Source organism: Lactuca sativa, chromosome 5 (genome assembly GCF_002870075.4).
Source record: "Lactuca sativa cultivar Salinas chromosome 5, Lsat_Salinas_v11, whole genome shotgun sequence".
NCBI classification, from domain to species: Eukaryota; Viridiplantae; Streptophyta; class Magnoliopsida; order Asterales; family Asteraceae; genus Lactuca; species Lactuca sativa.
The window spans coordinates 49708653-49719600 of NC_056627.2; the positions used below are offsets into that span (position 1 = coordinate 49708653).

A 10948-nucleotide genomic window follows, 5' to 3' on the forward strand; every position below is an offset into this window, starting at 1 on the left:
TTATCAGGTAGGACCTTGGGGAAGGTAAATGTAGGTGTGGAAGGTAGTATTGGACCCGTACTACTAAAAGCACAAGACCTTTACCCGAACCAATGTTAGACCTGGAAGCTCTAAGAAGGACTGGTGTGGGAGGATCCCCTCTATTGTAACGCCCGCAAATCTGGGCTAGTCAAATTAGAGGCAATAGGGGTCGAAAACGACTTTTCGACAAAAGATTATTTAGAATAAATAATCTTAATCAAGTTGTAGAGTATGTTACAAGGTTTTCGTACATATAAAGAACGCCGAAAACCGAGTTATAACGAAGAAGTTATGACCCGTTGAAATTTCGCGACGGAACCGGCACGATACCGGGAAGCGTAAATAGTGAATTTACGATAGAGCGAGATTTAGCCTTAGCGATCTAAACAAAAGTCATAGAATATGTTAAACTAAGAACATTGATAAAAAGAACGCCTAAATCTGACTTCGTATGAGGAAGTTATGAACTTTTTCTAAGATTTAGCATAGCAGTGCACAGCCCAAAATCTGAATTTTAGATCGGTCGATTTTTAGCCGACGGGATCTAAATGAAAGTTGTAGTACTCGTAAATACCAACGCGTGGATATAAAGAACGTCGATAATAGAGCTCGTATGCAAAAGTTATGGACGAAGCTTAGTCCCTACTTTTCGAGCGCGGCGAATTCGATACAGTTTTGTAAATACGAGATAGAATGAGAATTAGCCAACGAGGTCTAAATGAGAGTTGAAGATCTCATTAATAGGAACTCAACGGTAAAAAGATAGACAAAAATGGAGCTCGTATGCAAAAGTTATGGACGAAGCTTAGTCCCTACTTTTCGAGCGCGGCGAATTTGATACAGTTTTGTAAATCCGAGATAGAATGAGAATTAGCCAACGAGGTCTAAATGAAAGTTGAATATCTCATTAATAGGAACTCAACAGTAAAAAGACAGACAAAAACGGAGCTCGTATGCAAAAGTTACGGACGAAGCTTGGAGACTACTTTACTATACACTTCCTATAAATACAAGGGTGAACTCCTCATATTTTCTTCACACCATAAGCCTTTCTTTCTCTCTCTAACTTCTCTCTAACCTCCCTAAACCCCTCCCAAGTCTAGGGAACCTCCCTATCACGAGAAGAAAGCCCCGGAGCGCCCGACGGCTCCGAGAAGAAAAGCTTTCGGCTCGGAAACGCTGCTCCAGCGAAGCCCGGTTTTTAATAAAAACCCGCTGTAAGTAAGCTACGCCTATAGTATATTTAATATAGATTTTATTTAATTATAGTAACATTGTTAGGACCTTAAAATAATTATTTAGGCTATTATTATGAGTTATATTGAGTGTTATTTAACGCTTATATAATAGTAATAATAGCTAGACTATTAAATTAGTCTCGTCAAGCGTTAGACTAAACTCTAGTGGTAATGATACTAGGTTTCGTCAAGGGATAATTGTTTTAAGAGTAACGAAGTGCTGTCCGAGTGCCGACTCACCACCTTTCAAGTGAGTGCATGGTCCCTTTCATCTTACACATAGATATGAAGTATTTTACGTGCTATGTGTGCATATTATCTGAATACTTGCTGTCTATGTTGGATGAACGTTTTATACATGTTTTAAAGGATTTAAACTGTATACGTATTTTATATATACGAATATGTTGGGTATGAGATGGGTAGATGAATGATGAGAGATAGAAGATGACGTGAGTATATATTGGCAGCTATAGACTTAGTGCCTATGAGACGAACACTGGTAGCTATGGACTTAGTACCTTTTAGACGTTGGTAGCTATGGATTTAGTACCTATTGGGAATTGGTAGCTATGGACTTAGTACCTATTAGTTAGACGCTGGTAGCTAAGGATTTAGTACCTGTTGAACATTGGTAGCTATGGACTTAGTACCTATTAGATAAAGACTGGTAGCTATGGATTTAGTACCCGATGAATAGACTATAGCAGCTATGGAATTAGTGCTTTATGAACGAACATTGGTAGCTATGGATTTAGTGCCAGTCCTATAACCCTGGAAGTAAGGGACTTCGGAATAAACGAATGCAGGATAGACGACTCTTAGGTTAAATCCTTAAGAGTAAAGAAGATAACGGGGATGGGTAATGGGGTTAATTGTTTGATGATTAAACATAACAATTATATTATTGTGGGTTGAAAACCCTATGTACTCACCAGGTTTCCCAACCTGACCCACTCAGCTTATGTATATCACAGGTGACGAAGTGAAGTGACATTACACTGAGAGATTTAAAGATATGTAGATCACTAGTGTAAATCATTGTAAGTTCTGTTTATGCTTATGTTTCGGTATTAACGATGACATCCCAAACGTTTTAAAATGAAATAAATACGTTTCCTCGAAAATGTTTTAATAACGTATTTACCATGTTTTTCTGGGAACACATTCCGCAACCTTTTTATAAAACGAAGTACTCTGATTTTCATAAAGCATAAACAAAATCGGTCTTTTCTGGCCGTGATTTTGGGGATGTCACATCTATAGACATCCTCATCATTATGTTTATGGTATTGAAGTACAATATGGTGGTTACACGACACGGTGTTGGGGGATCAGGATCGGGATCTGGATTTGGGTCGGGCGATGGTACCGAGCCCATTAACGAGAGGCTACGTGAGCTCATCGTAGCCGAGGTTACGAGGGGCATCCTTGACGTCACCCTAGTTATCTTGTAACACCTGTAGATCCGGGCTAGTCAATCTAGAGACGATAAGCATAAAAACTGACTTTTTGATAGAAGATTATTTAGAATGAATAATCTTAACTAAGTTTTGGTGGTTGTGAAAAGGATTCCGGATATATAAAGAATGCCGAAATCCGAGTTATAACGAAGAAGTTATGACCTGTCGAAGTTTCGCGACAGAACCAACACGACACAGCGCGACGTAAATTGTGAATTTACGATAGAGCGATATTTTGCCTTAGCGATCTAAACGAAAGTCATAGAATAAGTTAAACCGAGAGCGAGTAAAAATAAGGACTTAAAATGAAACCAAAAAGGAAGCCATGATTTTATTATATATCTTTGTCATTCACTCCTTGCTCGCGGAGCGGCATACCGAAAAAAAGATAGGATTTGAATCGATGACTTAAGCCCTTGCACTATTCCCCCCTGATCGCATCGTAGATAGCAGTCAGAGTCAATACGCTTTCTATTCTCTTTAGAAAGTGAGATCACCATCGGCTTGTTTTGTTGAAATCGAGAAAGGTCACTCCTAAATGCAACCTTTCTCTTATATACGATAAGACAAAAAGCATTTAGTTCGATCGAGTTCTATCTATTTCTATCTTCAAATAACATAAAATGGAAAGAAGAGCGCCTTTTCCAGCTAATCGATTGCCTTTACTAGAGAGTGATTACTAAACTTAGTCTATGAAAATACAAGCGAAAGCTTGAAGAAAAGATAAAATGTGAACTTTCGCGCCTTTGAAAAGGCTTTAATTAAAGTGGATTTCGGGAATGGGTGCGTCCTCTCAGCTTTAACTTGTCGCTATCTCAATCACTGAATTCAATTTCCATTTTTTTGATTGTTAGATAGTGAGTGGGTAAGAGAGGTGCTTGGTCTGTCTCCGAATGTGGGCCTAGAAGCATTAGCCGAGTCTCTGAATATTCCCGAGGGTTCTCAGGATAAAGACAGCCTTAAGGTGCTAACGGAGCTTCCACGGTCTCAGTCCATGAAGGTGCTTGCTTTATTGGTTGGTAGCTTGGTTATAGTCGTTATGAAGAATGAAGGAGCGACGAAGGAGCTCACTTCCACGACATGGGATGAGGAAAAGAAAGAAAAACTTTATGACTTGCTCCTACGGAACCAAGATCGAAAAGATTGAAAAATCAGTCATTCACAACCACTGATGAAGGATTCCTCGAAAAGTTAAGGATTAGTAATCTTTTTTAGAAATCAAATGGATTCGGTCTTATACATACACGAGGAAGGTAATCAAAAAAGAAAGAAGATGAGTTCTTCTTTCTTTTATCACTTAGGAGCCGTCTGAGATGAAAGTCTCATACACAGTTTTGAATGAGAGAAAGAAGTGAGGAATCCTCTTTTCGACTCTAACCCTCCCACTCCAGTCGTTGCTTTTCTTTCTGTTACTTTGAAAGTAGCTGCTACAGCTTCAGCCACTCGAATTTTCGATATTCCTTTTTATTTCTCATCAAACGAATGGCATCTTCTTCATAAGAAGAACATCTAAATCTGACTTCGTATGAGGAAGTTATGATTTTTCGAAGTTTCGACTTAGCGGTAAGCAGCCCAAAGTTCAAAAATGAGATCGAGTGGTTTCTAGCCGAAACAATCTAAATGAGAATCGAAGATCTCATCGATAGTAGTCCAACGGTAAAAAGACAGACGAAAACGGACGTCAGATGAAGGAGTTGTGAATTCCTAACGGAGTTTTCCTGTCCTGGCCTACTAAAAAAATAATATAATAAAAAAATAAAATCAAAATAAGCCAACATAGTCTAAACGAGAGTTGTAATGCATAATCTCACCTACGCGTGGATATAAAGAACGTTGAAAACGGAGCTCGTATACAAAAGATATGAATTTCTAAAGTTCAGGGCGCGAACCCCGACACCGTGTCAGAGTTCACGACGTGAATACAGTGTTCACGACGTGAACTCAATATTAATGAATTCTGGAGCGTGACGGACGCAAGTTGCGATGATGCACCTGATGACTACTGGACTCAGGACGTGAATTTTGAGATTCACAACGTGAATTCGGTATTTCAGCCCTATAAATAAAAATCGAAGGGCAACCGACCATAGTTGCTAATTCCTTCACTCTCTCACTCCCGATACCATATATAGCCTTCTTAAACTACCCCCGAAGCCCCGATATCATCCCGACAGCCGAAGCAAGTCCTGAAGCCCTAAAGAGCCCGAGAAATAGAGTTCCCGAGCCGAAACTTTGCCTGCGAGAAGCCCGGTTTTTGTGAAGATCTCCCAGTTTCACCGAAGAATACTACTTTTAGAACCGTAGTGCTGTATGATAATCGTCTAACAAGTGAGTGTGTAGTTACTTTCTTCTAACACATATACATGAAGTATTTGCTATGAAGTACATGCTATGTGTTTATACATTGTTTGTTTACTTGAGATGGATGTTGATTTAATGTTTTATACAGGTTTTAAAAGATTTGAATTGTATATGTGTTTGCATCTACAAATATGTTGGGTAGAACATGGGTAGATGAAATAGTTGATGTGAGACGAAATAATAAGTGTTTTTGAACTCAACGTTTTCATTAGGTATTTTTGAACTCTATGTGTTCACTTGGTGTTTTTGAACTCTATGTGTTCGTTGGGTATTTTTGAACTCTATGTGTTCACTTGGTGTTTTTGTACTCTATGTGTTCATTAGGTATTTTTGAACTCTATGTGCTCACTTGGTATTTTTGAACTTAATGTGTTCATTAAGTATTTTTGAACTTGTTGTGTTCACTTGGTGTTTTTGAACTGAGTGTGTTCACTAAGTGTATTAGAACTAAGTATTCACAAGATGTTTTGAATTAAGTGTTCACTAGGAGTGTTAGAACTAGGTGTTCGTTAAGTATGTTGAACTAAGTGTTTACCGATCGTAATTTGAGGACCTTGGCAGTGGTGGACTTTGTGTCAATTCCTTATGTCAATCCTTAGGAATAAATAAATAAAGGATAGTTGATTCTTATGGTAAATCCTTAAGAAATAAAGGAGATAATGGAGATGTGTAATTTGGATTAATTGATTGATTTATTGATCGATGATTGAATATAATAATTATATTATTGTGGGTCAAAAACCCTATATGCTCACCAGGCTCCCAAGCCTAACCCACTCAGTTACCTTTGCATTACAGGTAATGGCACAAGAGTATAAGTTGGTTGACTTGATGAGAGATTTTGGATTATAGTCCAGTAGTTGTAAATAACTGATGTAAGGTTAAATTGTACTATTTATGCTTTTTGGTCTGTATCGGAACATGACATCCCAAGGTTTTATTATTTAATGAAAAGTACATTCTATTTGAAAAACGTTTTGATAAAGTTTTATCATATTTTGTTTGGGAACAAATTCCGCAACTGTTTTCTTTAAAAGATTAATCTGATTTTAAAACAAAGCATAAACAAATAGGTCTTTTCTGACCGTGAAATTTGGGATGTCACATATCTTCGGGACGGTCAATGAGGGTATAATGGAGATCATGGAGGAGAGGCTCGGGGCATTCAGAACCGAGATTGTTGTGGGTCTGGTTGGGGCCCAAACTCCCTCGTTCCAGGAGTTCAAGGCGTGAGGGGCGCCAGAGTTTTACGGGGTCAGGGACCCCATTGTTAGCCGACACTCGGTGGCAGACATAGAGAACGCCCAACGCATGAGTTCATACCCTGATGCGGTGAAGGTGGGGTTTGCTTCATATATGCTGAGGGATCGGGCCCGGGATTGGTGGGTAGAGGTGACGAGTCAGGTGGGAGCGGTCGGTGTGGCTAAGATGATGTGGGCCGAGTTTGTTAATCGATTTGATTTGGAGTTTGCACCACCTAATGAGGTGCAATGGCTGGTAAGGGAGTTTCATGAACTCCAGCAGACCACCGAGACTGTGGTGGAGATGATCACCAAGTTTCGGGAACGGGCATTGTTGATTCCACAGTATGCTACCGATGAGGACATGAGGAGGACGAGGTGTCATTTCATGTTGAGGAATGATATCCGTGATTTTGTGAGTTTTACAGGGTGCAAAACCCTGAATGAGATGGTGGAGAAGGCCCATGAGTGAGAGATGGAGTTGGACTTCCGCACAAAGCGGAAGTCGGAGCAAGCACAAACAGCAGTAGGTCTGGCTAAAAAGCCCAAGACGTCAGATTCTCATAGTAGGGGCCAGTAGGGTCGTGGCCGGTGTGCCAAGTGTGGGAGATCACATGGTGGAGCTTGCCAAGGGACGGGCACGGTGTACTATACCTGTGGACAGCCGGGCCACGTGAGTAGGGACTGCCCCAAGAAGGATTTGATTTGTTTTCACTACAAACAGACCAGCTAGAAACAGGCCGATTGTCCGAGGTTGCAGGGAGGGGGAGGAGCTGTGGCAGCGGGATACATAAAATGAGCATTGTTCAAGGTTGTAATTTTCTTTTCTAGGTTAATTTAAGGTATTTGTGCTTGGGGGTTTACCAAATATTCCTTGAGGTTAAGAAAGCTTTCCAGGGATGGATTCGAAGGGATACATAAAATGAGCATTATTCAAAAAAGTGGGCGAGTGTTTATGAGAATTGTTAGTATTTAGGATTAGGGGGGTGCTTAGGAAAAATTTAGACACAAATGAATGCGTTTCGTTCTTGGTATAATGGTTGGGTTCGATTGGGATTGTCTTATATGATAATGGTTAGCTAAATTCCGGTTTTGCTTGGAGGCAAACAAAAATCAAGTGTGGGGTATTTTGATATGGCCTTATTTATTCATAAAATTCATGCATTATCTTAATAATTTATGTTGATTTTATCTCAAATAATGGAAAAAAGGTACTTAATTATGTTAAAATTTCATTTTTAGCAGCAAAGACATGCTCAGATGTGAAAGAAAGTATATATAGCAATTGGAAGCTTGGAACTTGGATTTTGAAGAAAGAAGTCAAATTTGAAGAAGAACCCATCGAGTTTACTCAACTAACTTGACGAGTTACCAAGAAAGTTCCCGATAAAAGAATGTCTTGCCATACACGCGTTTTATGTAAAAAAACTCGGCGAGTTTAGTCATAAAACTCGACGAGTTAGAGTTGATTTTTTGAATCTATATATAGATCGTTTTCTTCTGAAACCCTAACTTTTGCTGGAGGCTTTTTGCGACTTTTGGAGGCCAGAGAGGTTCTTAGAAGCTATGGTGTTTTCAAGATTCAACTAGAGGCTTGGAATTAAAGAGATCTAAAGGCATAATCATTTGTAAATTACTCAATTCTCTTGTGTACATTATGTTTACATTGATGAATTTTGTTTTTAGGATGTTATTTGCTGAAGTTATCGGCTAAACTCCATACTTATGTTTAGATGTAGAGGATCTTATGAATATGGTTTGATTAAGTGGCATGGATTATATTGATTTGGTTATTTATCTTGTTAAGCTTATTAAAAGATCCTTATGTATTAATGATAATTATTTTCTATTAATAATCAAGTATATTGAGTTGTATGACCATCTTCTTGATTGCTTGAATCTTATAGTTTTGTGAAAACAAGATTGTATGCCTAGTATTAGAGAACATGAACCTAGGGTGAACTAGAAAATAAGTAAGCTAATGTGTGAGCATGTGTGATGACCAACCACATATGAGTTAACTAAATCAACCAATTTAGTTAACTAATATTACAAGTCTTACTTGATTCGAACTGAACACTAGGAAAGTTGTTAGTTTAATCAACTGGCCACTGTTTGAATTAACTTGTTTACTAAAGGATTAGTAATAGTGAACATGAACTTAATCATATTAGAAATCGGTAATCATTGGTATATTAATCCATTGCACTTGCCATGAAATCAACCACAGAAATAAGTGAATCGAATCTAAATGGAAGTATCTTTTATCTTATTAAATCTAGTTGTCTTTTGTTTCTCTTTTAGTTGTTAATTGTCCTTTGTTTAACTGTTTAGTAATTGCTTAAGTTTCTAGTCTTGCAAAACTAGAGAAAAACCCCCTTTTAAATATTGTTTTATTTAGATAATATTAGTATTAATTTTAATTGTGTACCGTTCCTTGTGTTTGATACCCTACTTGCTTGAACTAAACTGATAATCGACAGGAACACTGCTTTCCGTGTGTTTGTTTCTATATCTAAGTTAGTAAGATTAAAATTAGTACTAGCAAACACGTATCAGGCTTTTGGCGCCGTTGCCGAGGAACGGTTCTAAATAGTTAATATTATTTACTAATGTTATCGATCCTTTGTGTGGGATTTACCTCACATAAAGTAAAAGTTTTTCTTTTTTAAATTTTTGTTTTTATTTTTTCTGTTTTAGCGTTAAACTTGACGAGTGCAATTCTGAACTTGATGAGTTTGTCGCGTTTCCAGTTTCGTTTTTTCTTCGTTTTTGTTCGTTTTACGCGTGATTTTTGTTTTGTTTCAGGAATTTTATGACCAGGAGTTCCAATACTTCAGTAGTACCACATGTGGAAGATCCGGAATCAATTATTCACAAAAAGAAAGACAAATCAATCGAGGGATCAAGCGGTTTTGAGAAAGTTCAAATCGATAAGGTAGAAGATTACTAGATCAAAGCACCTGAATTTGAAAAGGAGAGTGAAACCGAACTAGAAGAAGAAATGGAAAACATTGCAAACATGTCCCTGGGCGAATACAAACGAAGGATGTGTGACAATACTGTGCAACCCACGATTCCGGAATCGATTATCCGCAAAAAGAAAGACAAATCAATCGAGGGATCAAGCGGTTTTGAGAAAGTTCAAGACGAGAAGGTAGAAGATTACGAGATCAAAGCACCTGAATCTGAAAAAGAGAGTGAAACTGAACTAGAAGAAGAAATGTCAAACATTGCAAACATATCCATGGGCGAATACAAACGAAGGATGTGTGACGATACTGTGCACCCCACGATTCCAGCAACAACAAACTTTGAATTGAAAGGTCACATTCTCGTCCAACTGAAGGACATCCCGTTCTATGGACACGTACAATCATATTGATGAGGTCAACAATATAGCCAACTACTTCAATATCCCTAATGTGCCTCACGAGACTGTTCTACTTCGGATGCGACCGGTTACGTTCAAGGGAGCCGCAAAAGATTAGCTGAAATCACTACGCCCAGGATCCATTACGACATGGAAAAAGATGTGAGAAGAATTCATAGATCAGTTATGCCTACCATCCTAAGTAGCAAAGTTGAAGAAAGCCATTACAAACTTCGAACAACAAGGAGGTGAGTCACTCAATGAGGCATGGGAAAGATACAAAGGCTTGTTGAGGAACTGCCCTCATAATGACCTAAACATTCAGCAAGAAGTCTCCATCTTCTATGATGGAGTGAATGTGACAACCAGGCAGCTCCTTGACTCCCAAGGGCCACTCACAAAGAAGGCACCCACAGTGATAAAATAGTTGATTGAAGAGTTCTCTAAGCATGCTATAGAATATCATAACCCAAGACATGACTCAACTAAAGGAGTGGTGAACTCAGTTTCCGATGACATGTCGGTAGTCATGGCTAAGTTAGAGGGCATGGATCGTAGGATTACAAAGATGGATCAATCCATCTACGCCATCCGGGTGGGTTGTGACAATTATAGCAGGCCACGTCTTACTAAATATTGTGACTTGGATGAGAATGGGAATCGGAAATTTCAAGTGTGTTACTCGAGCGGGGATAGGTATGACGAAGATTGGATAAACCTAAAAAGGAGTGCTACCCTATGAAGAATACAAAAAGGCGAAGGAGGAGAAATTCAGACAAAAGGCGAGGGGTTTTTACCAAAAAGAATAACTTTTTCAATAAAATAAGAGGGATTTTGAAGAGATGCTTACCCGATTTGCATCCGCATCCTAGAAGAGAAACAATGAAATCGATGCAGCAATACGAGAGCAACAAGCAATGATGAAAGAGCAGCAAGCATTGATGAGGAATCAGCAAGCCTCGATCCTCAACATCGAGAAGCAACTAGGGTAACTTGCAAGGCAAATCAATGAGCGGTTGTTGGGCGGACTTCCAAGCAATACCAAGCAAAACCCGAGAGTAGCTCATGTAAATGCAATAACAACAAGGTCTGAGAAGAGTTTCACTCATGTGACACCAATCCATAATGAGGATCCAAAAGTGGTGCAAGAAATAAAGAAATAAATCCAAGAATCACAAATAGACGAACAAACGCGACGTGTTCAGATAAGGAACTCGACGACTTTTACCGCTGATTAGAAAAAAGTGATGG

The 10948-nt window shown here is 38.7% G+C and overlaps 1 non-coding gene across 1 annotated transcript; it reads right to left on the reverse strand.

Moving 5' to 3' along the window:
* Positions 1-9905: 9905 nt before the first annotated feature.
* On the reverse strand, positions 9906-10012 carry LOC111883293 (small nucleolar RNA R71). Its single transcript, XR_002847399.1, has one exon. It is a non-coding gene; the product is annotated as a small nucleolar RNA R71 (small nucleolar RNA).
* Positions 10013-10948: the final 936 nt, after the last annotated feature.